At 46.8% G+C, this 16,846-nt stretch overlaps 1 protein-coding gene and 1 long non-coding RNA gene across 4 annotated transcripts in view; one reads left to right on the top strand and one right to left on the bottom strand.

Annotated features, from left to right (window-relative positions):
• ASIC2 (acid sensing ion channel subunit 2) overlaps positions 1–16,846 on the top strand; it is a 417,185-nt gene that overhangs the window by 83,795 nt on the left and 316,544 nt on the right. The window lies entirely within an intron of this gene.
• LOC140680730 (uncharacterized) lies at positions 7,053–16,364 on the bottom strand. The gene is made up of 2 exons (XR_012052104.1): positions 15,918–16,364; positions 7,053–7,592 (listed from the first exon to the last, which is right to left on the bottom strand). It is a non-coding gene; the product is annotated as an uncharacterized lncRNA (long non-coding RNA).

The following is a 16,846-nucleotide window of genomic DNA, read 5'->3' on the forward strand; positions in this document are numbered from 1 at the left end:
GTCTCCTTTGTGTTCAGCCTCACTGTTTCCCACCAGCTGATGACTTCCCATTTTCATTTTCCCCATCCCCTGTTGTGTTTAGAACAAAATGAACAAAACAATCCCAACTGGAATAGAGGAGGTGTTTTTTAAACTTCAGAGCTGCTCACTGAGTCCTTACAAACCTCGGTGGGGAAAGTTATTGTTTGTACCAAATCCTGCTCTGTCGGGACTTCGTGGAATTGTTCCAGCCCAGCTCTGTGGCTGAAGAAATGAGGAATGAACTTGGATGGATGCACAGCCTTTCCAGTGGGATCACAACTTTGGATCTGAGCGTCCTCAGCATGGCAGGAATGTTTGGAAGCTGTTCCTTGGTTGACTGAGACAAGGAAGAAGAGAAGTGCAGCCTGTGCTTCCTTTCTTGAGTTCTCCCTCACTCAGAAATGCTTCTGGAAAAGGAATCACAGAGTCACAGAATCTCCAAGGTTGGAAAAGACCTCCAAGATCCAACCTTTGACTGAACTTTACTAAAGCACATCACCAGGTGCCACTTCTACTCATTTTCTGAACACTTCCAGGCATGGTGACTCCAACCTTCCCCTGGGCAGCGCTTTCCAAAGTCTGACCACTCTTTCAGTGAAGAGTTTTTTGCTGTTATCCAACCTGAACCTCGCCTGGTGCAGCCACAGTTCCCCTGGAGCTGCTTCCCTGCTGTCTTGACAAGGGCACCAGCACAGAGTCATTCACACAGCTCAGGGAGCTGTGGAGCACCAGCGTGGAGCCCAGCCTGGCCTGCAGACCCTGGCCCTGCTCTGGGCAGAGCTCAGGTCCCGCAGGTCCCTCCACCGCTCTGAGACCGTGTCGTTAACACTGCAAGTACAAAGGGAGACAAAGCCCTTTTCCTAAACCAGTGACAAGCCTGGCTCACGAGAACTGCAGTGATTATCTGCAAATAAAGCAGAGGCCACCGTGTGCAGATGCATTTATTGCTTTAATTCCCTGCTGAGTTGGTGTGTTTGTTTGGTGGTGTCATGGGCACATGCTCAGCACAGGAAATGGGATTATCCCTGTGGGAGAGAGACCAGCAGGCTGGGAGCCAGCTCTGACTCGTGTCCCAAACACAACTGCCTTGGTGGTTTTGGGTTCACCCACCTCTTGTTAAGGTGCTGGGCCACAGGAACTGCAGAAGGAACATTTTTTCTATTTATCAGGAGGAGATACTTGGCTCAGCCAATGTGAATCCAAGGCTGAAGCAGAAGAGGGACAAGCAGGAGATGAAGTTAATTTGCCTGATGGAACTAGAGGGAGGAAATAATCATATGTTTTCCCTGTTCCTCTCCACCCCTCTCCTCCTGGAATCTGGATTAACATCATTAATTTCTTCCCAAAGCTCCATTTGCTGCATGCAGCTACAACAGGAGTGGAGTTCTCCTCTGTGGCTTGCAGGGAGGGGCTGGGAAATTAATTCCTGCATGGTGAAAATTTGGAGCCTTGCTGGAGGCAGGGAGAGATTACTCTTCTTGGGAGCCCAGCATGAGGATCTGCTCCTTGATATTATTAGGGAAATCACCAAGCATTTCTTAATAAGATTTTTTTAACAAACTAATCAGAAATATTGGATTTTCAAGGATTTCAGAGGGAATTCTTGCTAATTGAGGTGTTTTTTTTCCATTAGCAGCTCCCAGCAGGAGCCTTGCACACAGGTGGAAGAGCACTACATATCTTGTAAAATCAATAGTGCAGCCAAATTAAAAAAAAAAGCACAATTAGTGTGGCTGATTCAAATTAGAATTGCAAATTCCTATTGGATCCAGATGTCAGGGTTAGGCAAGGCTGAAGGAGTCTGGTGTGCTTAAATTCAGGGAAAAGACTGGCACGGTCCATGCAGTGATGTGAATTCCCACTCCCTTCCCCCAGCAAAGCAGCTCCACGTTCCCTGGAATTGTTACTCATTCTCCCAGATTCCAGGAGGGTTTAATGACAGCCCAATGCTGATCAAACACTTCTCTCTCCCACAGATGAAGGGAACGGTTCAGTGTGGGTTTGTGTCCTTCCTGGAGCCAGTAAAATGGTAATTTCCAGCTGAAAATCCAGTCCCCTGTGTTTGTACCTGCTCTGGGCTCCAGCGGAGCTGTCCTGCCTCCCTTTGGTGTGATAAGATCAGACTTGATTCCTGTGGAGGACAGGGGCTGGGGGCTGGGTTTTCTGCAGGGAAAAAGGGCGAGAATGGAGCAGAACCAAGTCTGGTGAGTCTGTGGGAACCCTTTGGCTACAAGCTCCTCCATGCCTGGTCAGGAAATGCAGGTGCATTTGGAGCACAAATTCAGGAAATTCATACAATAAATGAAGACATTTTTCACTGTGGAAAGAATCACAGGGCACAGGGAGGAGCAGTGAGAGGAGTCTGAGTGGTGCAGAGGAGCACAAGAGGCAGGAAGAGGAATCTCCTTTGGCTTTGAGCAGTCACACAGGGAGCGTGTTCTTGCTCCAAGTCTCTTGTTGGCCTGAGAATCCCCCTTGCAGAGAATGGGGAGTCCTGGAGTAGTTTGACTGGGAAGGGACCTCAAATGACACCCAGTGCCACCCCTGCCATGGCAGGTGATTTATTTAAAAAAATATGGATATTGATCTAGTATCGATATCCAACTGTGACGGACAAAAACTCTCTAACAGTTTAAAGTTAGAAAGTGTGTGTTTGTTCAACACACTGGGCTCCCAAATCCACACCGCCCCTTCCAGGTGATTACAGAGCCTTTTTATCCATACAAGTACTGAATACCCAAAATACAAATGCATATTCATCATTTTGGTACATCCCATTCCTCACTTCGTATGCTAATCACTCTAAAAGCCATTAAGCATGTGTAGTTTGTTCCTTGAAATGGGTCGTGGTCCCTTTCATGGGGAGGGGTCCCAAAATGAGGAAGTCAATGAAGTCTTCCTCGTTCTGACCTTTCTACCTTTTCAATGCAAATATGACAAATGAACTCTTGGTAGAACTCCCATTCCTTGTCTGCAATTGGTTTCAGAACAGAGGAGGCCCACAATTGTCTTATGTTCCTAAAAGCTCTTTGTCAGTTTGTGTGTTCTTCATTATAAACCCAGCTAACTCAACATTGTGCTGACAAGCAATTAATTATTAGTCAACTACTAACTCCTAACTTCATCAAGGCCTACTCTTTTATTATTATTATTTTAATTAGCTCTCGTAAGGCTTATTTCTAACTAAAATCTTAGCTCCTCTAAAATCTCTAAATTTGTTAAAGTTTACATTTCACAGGGACACCTCCCACTATCCCAGGCTGCTCCAAGCCCTGTCCAGCCTGGCCTTGGTCCCTGCCAGGGCTCCAGGGGCACCACAGCTGCTCCGGGCACCCTGTGCCGGGGCCTGCCCACCCTCACAGGGAGGAGTTCCTTCCCAAAATCCCATCTAACCCTGCCCTGCTTCAGGCTAATGCCATTCCCCCTTGTCCTATCACTACATGCCAGAGACATCCTTGTAATCTGATTTCCTGTTTCTCTCATAAATTCCTATTTACAAAATGCATCCTAAACAATTATTTTTCACCAGCCAATCTGAGACATTGCCTGAACCAGACAAGAAAATCTTTTCTATTGTGCAGCTGCCTCGGAAAATCTTTTAACACAAAGGTGCACATCAGAAAATTCTCACAATAACCATTGCTAAGAATGTACCAGTGTTCCTGGGGCTGTGCCCTGGACCAGCAAAATAAATGATCCAATATTACAGCAAATAGCTGCTCCTGCATCTGAGCTTGTGCTGTTTGCTCTGGGAATTTCTGATCTCCCCAGAGGGGCTGTGCAGGGGGAACCCTCTGGGGAGAGGAGGAGGGAATCAGTCACACACAGAGGGGCTGCAGGCCATGCTCCCCTGCCTTGTACAGATGTGTTATTGTGCATGACCAAGATTTCATTGCTCTGAATTCCGAGGCTTTGAGGCATTCCTCTTTCAAAAGCTTCCTTTGCATCACATATTATGGAGACTTCTGACACTCAGGGCTTCAGATTGCTATAGACAGATCTATTCCCTCTGTGCCTTGGGCTTTATGCAAATGCTGCAAAAGAAAAAGGAAATTTTCCATAAATACAGACCCACACTCACTGTTTCCCATTCTTTTCACACATGCTGATTTTCATCTTTTTTCTGCTGGATTTAAATGCATTCCCAAGCTGCCTCCCCTCTTCCTTTCTCAGTAAAGTAAAACAAAACACCTGGGCTCTTGCTCTTGTATTATCCCTTACACAGAAAAGAAACTTCAAAAAGTGCATTGTTGAGTCTTTATTTCCAGCTTGCCATGGAACACAAACCAGCTGATGGAGCTGGCTCAGGTTACAAGAGTTTTTCTGCCTCTCTTTGTTTAAATAGGAATGGTGAGGTGCTACAAAATGTACTCAAAGAAACTGTTCCTGGGGCTTTAAAAGAACTGAAAGCATCCTTTTCTTTCTTTTTTTTTTTTTTTTTTCCTACTACAAATTCCTTCATTGCATCTCTTTAACCTTGAGTGCGTGCTAAGTGTGGGGAAACAGCACTTGGATCTGACCCAGATTTGGTCTTCAGCTCTTCATAACAGGCCTCTCTTGTACCATTCCTGGATTTTCCTGGTTAGATTGGAGATCAGGGAAAGGTTCTCCTCCAGAGGTGCTGGCACTGCCCAGGCTCCCCAGGGAATGGGCACAGCCCCGAGGCTCACACAGCTCCAGGAGGGTTTGGACAGCTCTGCCAGGGGTGCCCAGGGTGGGATTTTGGGATGTTTGGGCAGGGCCAGGGGTGAGACTGGGCGATCCTGGGGGTCCTTCCACTCAGGATATTCCAGAATTCCAGAGCTGTGTGTGCAGGGAGGAGAGGACTGGATACCTCGCTGTGATTCTGAATTTGGCTGGTGTTACTCCATTAGCTAAGGAATGTTAAAACAATTAAAACTCCAACCTGCTGATGCCAGCAGAACTCCCACCAGGGATGGGGCTCTTCTGCCAACACCCCACTGCTGTCAGCTCAGCTGGTGGCACTTGGGGACACTTTATATTGAAGCTGGCAAGTGCCACACATTGAGTCTGGTGGGGCAGTTGTGCAAGAGAGGATCTCAGCCATTCCAACTTGTTCCTTAGCCATTCCCTGCTTCCCAAGGCTCTTCTGGTCTCACAGCTGATCCCCAGGAATGGATTATCCCCCTCGAGCCCAGTGTGCTCCAGGCCATGGAGAATTTTGTCTCTGGTTTCCTCTGCAGCTGCTGGAGCAGCACAAGGCAGAAGAGTTTGGATTTCACCCTCTACAAATCCACCCCAGAAGTGGTGTCAGCCCAAAGAAGCACATTCATGTCAGAGGAAACCTGTGTGTGCCCCAAAACGTGTTTTTTCCAGGCTGTGGAGGGACTCCCTGGAGCTGCATCCATGTCAGACTGAACGGAAAGGGCCAAAGCTTTGTTTGGCTTCTGGCTGACCTCAGGGGTGGCAAATACCTGGAGGCTGCATTCCCAGGAGTGGCCAGCACTGCCTGCAGCTCTTGGAAAGGACTCCTTTGTGTTCCCTGGGAATTCAGAACTCCTGCCACCAGCTTCAGGCCTTCCTGTCCCAGCTGCAGGAGGCAGTAACAAATTCCAGCCTGCTCTCTTTGAGGAGCCTGAGAAGAGACTTTCTCCACACTGCAACTCCTTCTTGTCCTGTCCCTCCATCCTTTGTCCAAAGAAGCCCCTCTTCAGCCCACTTGGAGCCCATTTAGGCACTGAAAGGGTCTAAGGTCTCCCAGAGCTCTCCAAGCTGACCATCCCTGTGTTCTGGTGTTTCTCCTCCTGGGCAGTTTATTAACCCTTTGTGAACCCTCTTGTTGCTGAGTGAAAGTGCAGCTCCAGGCTGAATCTGATCTTGGAGATATAAAATGCCTCTCAAAGTCTAAAAATGCTTTTTCAGCCACTGTAAAACTGCTGTGGGCTGAAAGGGATCCTCAGCCTTGCCTGGCTCCTGGGAAGTGTTCCTGTTATCCTTACATGAGGATTTTTCAGCTAATTGGCATCACCATGTGGACATTTGCTGTTGGTCAGTAGCACTTCCCTGTCAGCAAATAACCTCTCTTGAAAAATGGGATTCTCATTTCCCTCCAACTTCATGAGGGACAGTTCCCAATCTGCAAGGGCTTGGTTGGTTCAAATGCTGGGATCCTCCAGGGAGTGTCCAAGGCCTATGAGCAGGAGCCAATCTGCAGCTCTGTGGAGGAGCCTGGCCCTGTGGGGACAAGGTGTCAGTGTTTGAAGCCCACTTTGGCTTTGTGTCTTTCCCTACAGCTCTCCCACAGAGCTAGTGAGAATTGTAATGAACTTTGGAATAAGGGCTTTACAGTTAAAGATTGTAAAGCAGGTATGTTTTATTCCAGCTGGGACGCATGGGGGATATTTCCACCAAAGACATATGTACCTGGTGAGACAGGTTTCAGGTTTAAATACACATTGAGCCCCCAAGCCCACACGTCCCTGCCCAGAGTCTTTGGCGGTGCCATGCCTGCTGGTGGTAGTGGGTCTTTGATGAAGTAACATCATCTTCCTTGATGTTCGCTGCTTGACCTTTCTTCTGGGCAGGTGCAGTGAAGGTTCTGCTTTCTTTCAGGTCAGTTCACCCTGGCCAAAATCAGAAGTCTGGTTCTTGCTGGCTCCTTAAGCAAAAAGTTCTGCTTTATGGGTTTCAACAATACCTGAGTCTTGCTGTACTGTTTTCTTATCTTTATGGCCTTTACTTAACAACTAAATTCTTATGTGTTCTGTTACATGTTGCATTCCTGTTACAAACTGTGTTCTGTACTTTTGCAAATTTACTAGCTAAGATATATATATTTCTGTTTTTCTCCACCTGCCTAAGTATATTATATGCATCTAAAATTCTGAATTTTCATACACATATGTTTCCCATGCCACTACTTTCTAATAACTTTAAGTTTTCAGTCTGGTGTAGTCACCAGGACACCATAGGGCACCTGAGATGTGTTCAGATCAGAGGTGTTTGAATATTTCAATGTGCTGGTTTCTCTATGTTCTGGTTTGAAAGCAAAACCAGTGAGAGACTCCAAGTCAGAAATACAATTTATAAGAAAAAGGGTAAAAACCCCAAAATACATGCAATAATACAGAAGAAAAACCACCGACAGAGTCAGAATGCAACCTGATACCCTGTTGGTCAGGGTGTTGGTAGCAATCCAAATTGGAGTGGCTGCAGTCTCCTGGAGTGGCAGATGTGGTTCTGTTGGAGCAGTGGTCCTGTAGAAGGGTGTAGTCTTCCTCTGAAGATCCAGTCAAAAGACTCAGCTGTTCCTCTGGGAATCCTGTGGAAAGGCTGAGTCTGATGTCCCAAAAACTCAGATTATATCCAGTTAGGAATGCTTGGCTCCTCCCTCTGGGTGGAGCATCTCACAGTGGGATGCTGTAACTTTTATCAGGCAGGCAGTGACATTCCATAGGCCATTAACAGCAGATGTCTCCCCGGAGGGAGGATTGGCTTTAACATAAAACTTTATGGACCGGGAGCAGGCTGGCTGGAGAAAGCAGGAGCAAGCTCTGGGCATGAGCTCTGTGGATGTGAAGCTTCTAGACTGAATGTGAACACCTGGAAAACTGTAGGAAACACGTTACACACCATAGCTGGTATAAAATTACAATAAACAAAAGGAAAGGAGCCTAGGTATGCCACTGCAGCCTGCCATGGGGCTGTGCCCTGGATACACGGGGCTCTGCAGGAAAACAGGCTCCCTCTCACCCATCGGTTTGCAGTCTCACAGCTGGAGAAACTCTGAGAAACTCTGAGGCCACATTCTCCCTCTGTGTCTCCCAGGATTCAGGGTCATTGGATTCTCTTGCCTGAGGAACCGTGGCTGTTCAACAGGCAAATTGCCTCATGGACATTTTCCAGCCCATTTTCTCAAACACTCAGCTCAAAGGCTGAGCTGATCTCCTGCATATTTAAAGGGCTGGGCAGTGATTGAAGAGGGCAGCAATTACTCTATATGTCATTCTGAAGGCTAAATGGCTCAATATGCTGTGTTTAAGGTTAATCCAGAGTGCATCATCCCATAGAAAGAGCAGTAAAGGCAGTTTGGAAGGCCAGCAGCTGCAGGAGGTGACTTAGGAGCAATCTGAGCTTGGGGTGTCGCACTCATCTGGCCCGTGGCTGTTCCAAGGAGTTGGCAGGGATGGCTGCATTATTAGAGAATATTCCGTGTGTGGAGGGGAGAGTGAGGGACCAGTCCTGGTGCAGCAATTATGTTAAAGCTTTAGGAGAGGCCTCCGAACAGCACAGCTGCTCTGGCAATTCCGCTCAGACGATGAAAGAACATTTGAAGTCTGACAACTCCATTTTCCTCTGCAAACACAAGTACCAGAGGAAAATACCAGCTGGGCAGGCTGGATACTTGAGGAGTGGGAAGGGTTTTTGAAAGGACAGCAGTGTCTGCAGACTGAAGCACTGATAGTTCTGCTGTGTCTGTGCAAAGTCTCTGCATGAGCTTTGATAAATCACTTGGGATTCCAAGGCCTGAGGCCTCTGGGAAATGAGTTACAAAGTGCTGAAATCCTGATCTCCCTCTTCTCCGGTGGCCAGGGGAGAGATCCAGCTGTTTCCAACATAGGATCCAAACTGCCCATGTTCAGAGAAGGGCTCTAAGCCCTCCTGGGATGGCAGCTGCAATAAATTATGGTCATGAACTCCACATTCCTCTTGCTTTTGGTAGAGTAAGAATCAGACAGATCTCTCTAAAGTGCATCCAACGGTGTATTTTTTAAAATTTGCAGATAAGGGAAAAACAAACTTAAATTTAGTGGTATGGCTTTAATCAGCTGAGTGAATAATGCAGTCAGGGTGGAAGTTTTATCTGGGAAGGGAATGACCTGATGTTCAGCTGGGAAGCTTTAGGAATTCTGTGGAAACAGTACCATCTTGTACATGGGTTTGGTGGCCACTTTGGAAATAACTCCATTTAACCATGATTCTCAATTTTAGGAAATCTTCCATCCCAAAGTCTTGCTGTGGTTATAGAGAAATTCCTCTAGACACAGGCCTTTAGCTCACACTCTGCAGGTGAGCACAAGCCCAGTTGACCAAATGACCACCAGTTCCTGCTTTCACCCTCCCAGCAGCTCACATTTCAGAGCTGTTACATTTGCCATGATTTATCTGACCTTTGGATAAACCACAAATGCTCATGCTGGCATCTGTTTCCAGCTCCTGCACATCAGGAGGTTGGGTTGGGGGCTCTGGAATCTCCCTGTGGAGTGCTGAGGCCCAAGGCAGGTTAATCCCCTTCTCACACCCATTTCAGAAACACCAGGCTCTGAAAAATAAGACTCTGGTGGAACTAATCCTTCAAAAGTCTTTCATCTTGGAAAAGGGGAAAGCTGCAGGGACCACAGAGTGGGAAAACAGTGCCTTAGACAGATTACTCCTCACTGAGTTTTGCAGTGGGCCCAGAGTGAAAATGGAGGCATGAGGTAACTCTTCACTAATATAAGCAGAAATGTTTAAAGTGAAACTTAAATCCCTCTAACCTCTCCCAAGATAGCACCTGAGGAGGCTGGAGATGGCCCAAAGCAGCACACACAGCCCCAGCTCTGCTCTGGTGGTGTTGGGAATATTCCCATCTCCTGTCGCTTTACCTGTGGATCACTCTGCTTTACCTTCCCATTTTACCTTAACTGTGCTGTAGGATCCTCACAGTTCAGGGTCACATGGAACAGAGCCAGCACTCTGCCTGCTCTAATTACTCTGCTAATTGCTAGTTTCTCATCATCAGCTCATTGCTCCTCTCTAATTCTTTTGAAGACCTGTCTCCATGTGCCAGGCTCATCACCTGGGGAGCAGCAGCAAAAGCTCTGGGGGTGGAATTTCTCTTCCTGGGGCCGGGAATACCTGGGTCAGTTCTCAAGGGTATTTTCCACAGCTATTTTGAACATCTGGGCTTTCTATTTTGGACATCTCGGTTACTACTGAAATAGTTTTTGACAAACTGGGTTCCCCTGCCAAAGCCCAAGACTCCAGGAAATGTTTGGAGAACACTCTAAGGCACAGACTGGGATTGTTGGGGGAGTCCTGTGCAGGGCCAGGAGCTGGACTTGGTGATCCTTTTGAACCCATTCCAGCTCAGAATATTCCATGATTCTGTGCTCATGATCCCAGGGAAATCAGTGCTGTTCTGGGTATAATCAGGATAACAAAAGAAATCCCCCCTTCGTGGGTCTGGAATAGCTGCTGAGCCTGGATTCTGCCTGGTCCTTCCAAGTCAACTCCAGGCTCCAAAGGGGCCTCTGGATATTTAAATGTGATCTATGAGAATTCCAGCTGAAACCCCAATTCCAAATTCTTGGTGACCAGGCCTAGAATCCTCCCCTGTGAGGGCAGGGAGTCCCTGGCACAGGTGCCCAGAGCAGCTGTGGTGCCCCTGGAGCCCTGGCAGTGCCCAAGGCCAGGCTGGACAGGGCTGGGAGCAGCCTGGGACAGTGGGAGGTGTCCCTGCCATGGCAGAGGTGGCACTGGTGGGAGGCTTTGAGGTCCTTTCCAAGACAAAGCATTCCATGATCCTAAGTCTGGAAATGTCCATGAACATCCCAAAGCCACAAGGGGAGGACAGAGCCTGGCTGATCCGAGGCAGGCCATCAGCAGGGTTCCAGAGGAGAGGAAAAGCAGAGCTCTTTCCCCATTGTGCTCCCTCCAAAGCCATCTGTGTTTGCAGCCCTTCCCAGGAACCATCTGTGTTTTCCCTGGGAGAGACAGCTTGTGGGGAAATAGACGGGTTGTTAACGAGACAGGCAGATGGCAAATCCAGCCGATGTCCTGATGACTGCACTCCAAAGGGATAATCAATAATCAGGCAATTAGGCTTGGCTTGCATCGGGAGGAGACTGGAGACATTCAGGAAGATGCGTTTTCCAAGCCTCCTTTGGAGATTCAGGGCTGGAGCTTCTGCAGCAGCAGAGTTTCACAGGAACCTCATGCAGATCATTGAACACCAACCTTTAATCACAGCTGATTGTTCACAGAGCAGCTGATTGGCAATACGGGAATATTTTATGGAATATATTTTCTTTCAAAGTGGATGTCTCATCTTCCTCCATGATTTCTCTCCTCTTCTTTTCTTCTTCTTCTTTTTTGTTTTGTTTTGTTTAATTTTCAGAGTTCTTTTGTGGAATTTCTTTAAATCTTATTTACTTAAATTTAAATTTCTGACTTAACAAGATAATTTGAAGATAAGAGTCAAAAGCTTGTATGAAAAGAAACAATCTTGTCCTTGACATAAAACACTTCTCTGGTAGATTTTATATGTAGATTTCAAACAGTTTAAAATTACTGAAAATGTTTTGGTGTGCTGACTTTCACTTTACTGAAGTCAGTTCCTTGTAACAAATATGGGTTCAGTCTAACCAAACAGTTCATCAGTCTAGGAGTCTAATCATCTTCCTGCACAACACAGAAAAAAAGATGCCAAGGAGAGGTTGAAAGTGTTAAAATGTGGATGTTTTTTACTGGCCAGGCCTGATTGTTCCTTTTTGAAGGCAATGTTTGAATTTAATTTTTTTTTTTTTGCTACCTGAAATAGAGTTGAATATGAAATGATGAAATGCAGCCCTTCTAAATTATTAACATTAAATATTTACACTGAAGCAGACCAGCATGAAAATGAAAAGTTAGACTGTGAGTATTGATGGATTGGGAGCACCTTCTCTCCCCACTGAAATCCCCAAACAAACCTGAAACAAAACACCACTTGCAAAATGAGTTGTTAAAAGCCTTGGGAATTGGACCCATCCATGCAAAGTGAGGAGGAAGAGGAGCCAGGCCTGGAAGACTTGGAGATTTCAAATGTTTCATTTGCTGGAGTTCTCAGCCTGCCAGCAGAGTGAGGAGACCAAGCAGGTGGAACTTAAACAAATTCAGATTGTAAGTAAAACATAAATGTTTAACATGTGTTAACCCAGCTCTGGAACAATTCACAGTAGGCACTGTTGGATTCTCAAACTCCAGCAATATTTTAGTAAAAAAATCACTTTCCTCTTTCTCCTAGAAAGATATTTTCCAGTTGAGATACAGAGTGATTCAAACACAACCAGTGACTGGGATTATGCAGAAAAGCAGATCTCATGTTCAATCCTGTTTGCCCTGAAGTCTGACTTGTTGTGACAGACCTTGGACCATGTTTCCCTGCCAGCTGTTACCTATTAGAGCTGGAATTGTTATTTCTCTCCTGCTGAGACTGGCTGCTTCTGCACTAAAGCTGTGTCTTCCATGAACCATTTCTGTAAATCCCTTTTGGAGTTTATCATGCACTCAGTGCAATCTGGGACTTCAGGCCAGCAAGGAGAAAATGTCCAATTTGTGAAATTTGGGGCATCTTGTTTTTGAAAAGTCTCCCAGAAGCAATCATTTCAGGAAGAGAAGACAAATCATTGCTGGACTCATCCAGAATGCGACAGTTAAATCAGGCAAGCCTGAAACGTCCATTTTATGTAGATAAATGTGTCCACACAAACACTGTTATTATACCCCAATGCTGGGACTAAACCAAATTGTCAGAGTCTGAACTTTTGACCAAGCAGATACTTCTTATTTTATATTTTCTAGCTCTGAATTACTTCATCTCTCACCTATATCAGCATGTTTGGCCATGGTCTCTCTGCACTTTGCCTCTAGACGGATGTGTTGAATGATGGCAGTCTGGGTATTGATGAGTTCATGGAATCAAGGCTTGGGCTGGAAGGGACCTCAAGGATCATCCAGTGCCACCCCTGCCATGGCAGGGACACCTTCCACTCTCCCAGGGTGCTCCAAGCCCCAGTGTCCAACCTGGCCTTGGGCACTGCCAGGGATCCAACCAAATGTTCCCCCAAATTCAGCAGAGAGGATCCAGAGAAGATCCATAACTCCTCGCCTTGTTCTGGGATCAAGGAGTAGCTCCGCTGACCCCTCACCACCGATGGGGGTTTGCTCCATAACCACACGTTCCACAGGAAGCAGATTTTGGTTAAGCACCCCAGGCCACCTTGAACATGCCCCTGGCAGAGTTCAGCTCCAACTCATTTTATGAGGAGCCTCCTAAAATCCATCCCTCTCTTGCTCCAATTCTGGACACAGCAGGTGCACCATTGGCAGAGCTAACGATGGAGAATTTCCATCAGATTTGGGGATGCAAACTGTGCTCCTGGCTGGTCCATATTCCTCATGAACAATGAGCTCCTCACCGGGAGAGGCGCTGAACAAACCCATCGCAGCTCCACAGGCAGAGCAGGTGTTGCTCTTCAGCCTCCTCAGCGATTCAAGGAGAGCCTCACCCAGCCTGGCGGGGTCTGGGAGCTCTGAGCTGAGCAAAGTGCACCACAAACTGCTCAAAGGGGTGGGAGCCCCAGCAGGAAGAGCCGATCCAGGGCCCTGCAGCGCTGCAGGCAAAGATGCTGATTTGGCTCCCAGGGATAAACGACAATCTCTTCCCATCAGTGCAAACTCACTCTTTTATGGGACACCTTCTGCTTTTTACTAGAAATGTGTTTGGAAGGGAGGAGTGACTGGGCTTTGAAATTGAGATACTGAACAGTAAAATCCTTATTCCAGATGTTTCAGTTTTTAACTTGCATTCTTATTTCAAAACTTGTGAGTTTTCTCTTTCCAAGTTCTTAAGGCTGTGCTGAAATGTAGGGGAAAAGCTTAAGTCTGTAAAAGAACAAGCCACGGAAAATATCTAAACTTTCAATTAAAAAAAATAAAATTGTATTTATTTTTTGAGTACTGGAAAGTCCTGTTCTTGATTAAGTGATTTTCTATGCAAAAATTTCCAGTGATTTTTCTCCTCTATTTGCTTCATTAATTTATTATCTTTGTTGAAGCGGGGAATGATAAAGGTGCTTTTTCTAAGTCAGGATCTGAAGGGCTGTATTTTGTGGAATCCCAGACTAGTTTTGGTTGGAAAAGCCCTTAAAGCCCATCCAGTGCCACCCCTGCCATGGCAGGGAAACCTTCCCCTGTCCCAGGCTGCTCCAAGCCCTGTCCAGCCTGGCCTTGGGCACTTCCAGGGCTCCAGGGGCACCACAGCTGCTCTGGGCACCCTGTGCCAGGGACTCCCTGCCCTCACAGGGAAGAATTCCTAATTCCCAATATCCCATCTAGCCCTGCCTTCCTTCAGCTTAAGGACATTCACTCTTGTCCTACCATGACATGCTCTTGTCAAATGTTCCTCTCCAGATCTATAGGAAATATTTCTGTTCCTATAAACTCATTCTGACATTGTTTAACTTTTTAGCATTTATATTGTGCATTTTTCCTGTTTGTATTGGACATCAGGGGGAATTTCTTCATGGAAAGTGTGGCCAGGCATTGGAACTGCCCAGGGAGGAGAGGAGTCCTCATCTCTGGAAGTGTCCAAGGAAGGCCTGGACGTGGCACTCAGTTCTCTGGGCTAGGGACAAGCTGGAGATTGGTGACAGGCTGGACTCAATGACCCCGGAGGCCTTTTCTTTAATGATTCTACAATTCTCTATTATTTTGTATTTCATTGTTTGTCAATAATAGACCTCAACAGATGCTGCTATCGATGAATATCCAACAAAACTCTTTAGAAAGTGTCTAATGCTTTAGAGAAGTGCAGCATTTCCTAAGTACTGATTGGAAATCTGGTATTTTCCACGTCCAAATATCCTGTTTATACTGGAAAGCGTCTGATTACAGCAAGCTGCAGACATTTTCATCTAGAAAGAGATGAGACATTTCAATCAGTGCTGAACAGCAGAGGAACTTAACGATGTGAAAAAACCCTTAAAAGCCAGACTACATTAACTCTTATATGATAGCACATTATTTGTGCTAGAGGGAGCAGAGTGTTCATGAAGTAATGGGGAATTAATAAAATTAAGATACACTGGACTAGAATTCCTTTTCTGAAACCACGGAATATTTTTAGAAAGTTAGCATCTTACAGTATTCCTGTTTAATGAAGAATTATATCACAGAAATTAATTTTCAGATGTTACTTTCTGCTAAAATAGGTATTCTGAACATGGGAAGGATCTTTTCAGGTTCTCCAGCCCAGTTTTCTAAGGAAATGAAGCTGCTGCACAGGTTTCTGTCTCTCTTTGAAGCCATGGTCAAGTTCAAGGGATTTTGGGGAGGAATTAGAGGTGTCAAAGGCCAGACAAGTCCTGTGGATTTTGGGAAAATCAGAAGCCATATGAGCCATGCAAGAGATCCCATAAATCAGGAATGGATCAGACACTGTGATGCCCCAAATGTCCATGGGTGTGAAGGTCACTGCAGGAGCACTGAGTGGTCAGCCCATGAACACAGCAACAATTCCTGGACCCATGGGAATTCCTGGAACCCAGACCTGAAATCCTGGCTGCAGACCCTGCAGGCCGAAGGCATTAATGTGCTTTACACCAACCCCTGGGGAAGGATCTGCAGCCCTGCAGTGGGACAGGGGGACAGGAGCAGCAATCCCTGCCCTGGGGACACGGGAGGTGCTGGGACAGACCCACACACCAGAAGCTCTTTGGTGCCTCATCCTTCCCAAAAGCAATTTTTACATTCAGGCACTGGAGAAGCTCCTCGTGCCCCAGCAGGGCTCCGAGGGTCGTTTCCTGTGAACGTCTCCAGCATCTGTGAGCAGGGCTGACACTAATTCCGAGTGACAGGAGCGTCTTCTAGCCCAGGGCATCGTCAGCAGGACCAAGTGCTCCGAGATGACAGCCCAGCTCCCTGAGCAGACTCGGAGCTGTCACTCCCACTCCTGAGCCCGTCAGGCTCTGCTGGACTGTTCCAGGGAGAACAGCAGCACAGCGTGCTGGGGAAGGGAGGCAGGCGCCTCGTGGGAGCACTCCGAGCTGTGCAGGGGATCAGGGAGGGCATGGGGGAGGCCTGTCAGTTCAAACCAGGCTGGAGTGCTGGCTCAGGACCTGGAGCTAACTCACCTGGAGCCAGGGATGAAAGCAGGGATCCTGCTTGGCAGTCCTGCTGAGGAAACGGTCCTGTCCTGCTCCAGCTGGGATAGGCTTCATTTATTGCTGGCAGCTCCTGCAGTGCTGAGCTTTGGGATCTTCGTGGGAACAGGGCTGAGCTTTGAGATCTCTGTGGGAACAGGGCTGGCATGAGCTGTGGCTGAGCAGGGCTCACTCTGGATCAAGGAGGTTTCAGTGTCCTTGCTCCACTGAGAAGCTGCACAAGAAGCCAAGAGGGAGCAGGTCCAGGACAGCTGAACTGGCCAGAGGGATATTCCAGACTGGGAAACATCATGGACAGAATATTAACTGCACCCAGTTGTATACAAGGGGCCATCTCGTGTCTTCGGGAAAGGAAACAGGGAATTTGCATCCCTGTGATGTGAGGTGTGGACTTCACATCTTGGCTGGAGAAGGGGCCCATGTGCTTTGATCCCAGAATGGTTTGGGTTGGAAGAGACCTCAAAGCCCACCCAGTGTCACCCCCCTGCCATGGCACCTCCCACTGTCCCAGGCTGCTCCAAGCCCCCTTCCACCTGGCCTTGGGCACTGCCAGGGATCCAGGGTGTGAAAAACACCAATCACTTGGGTTTTTTTTAATCTTAAAAGTTTATTAATACTAAAGCAGTTCTTAAAAATAGTAATAAAATTAGAGTAATAAAAATTTGGACAATGAGGATTAAGACGCTACAAGACAGTAAAAAGCAAAAAATTACAGAAATCCGGATGTTTTTGGGCACTAAGCTGCCAAAAATATGCCTTGTGAACAAAGGAATACCCCTTAAAAGCAATAGACTGTTGCATATTCATATATCTCATACATGATGCATAAATTCCTTGCAAATTAAGAATTTTTCTGGTTTTTGTCAACTTCTTCCCCTTGTTATAAATGAAAATTTGTC

This window comes from Taeniopygia guttata, chromosome 27 (genome assembly GCF_048771995.1).
Source record: "Taeniopygia guttata chromosome 27, bTaeGut7.mat, whole genome shotgun sequence".
Taxonomy (NCBI): Eukaryota; Metazoa; Chordata; class Aves; order Passeriformes; family Estrildidae; genus Taeniopygia; species Taeniopygia guttata.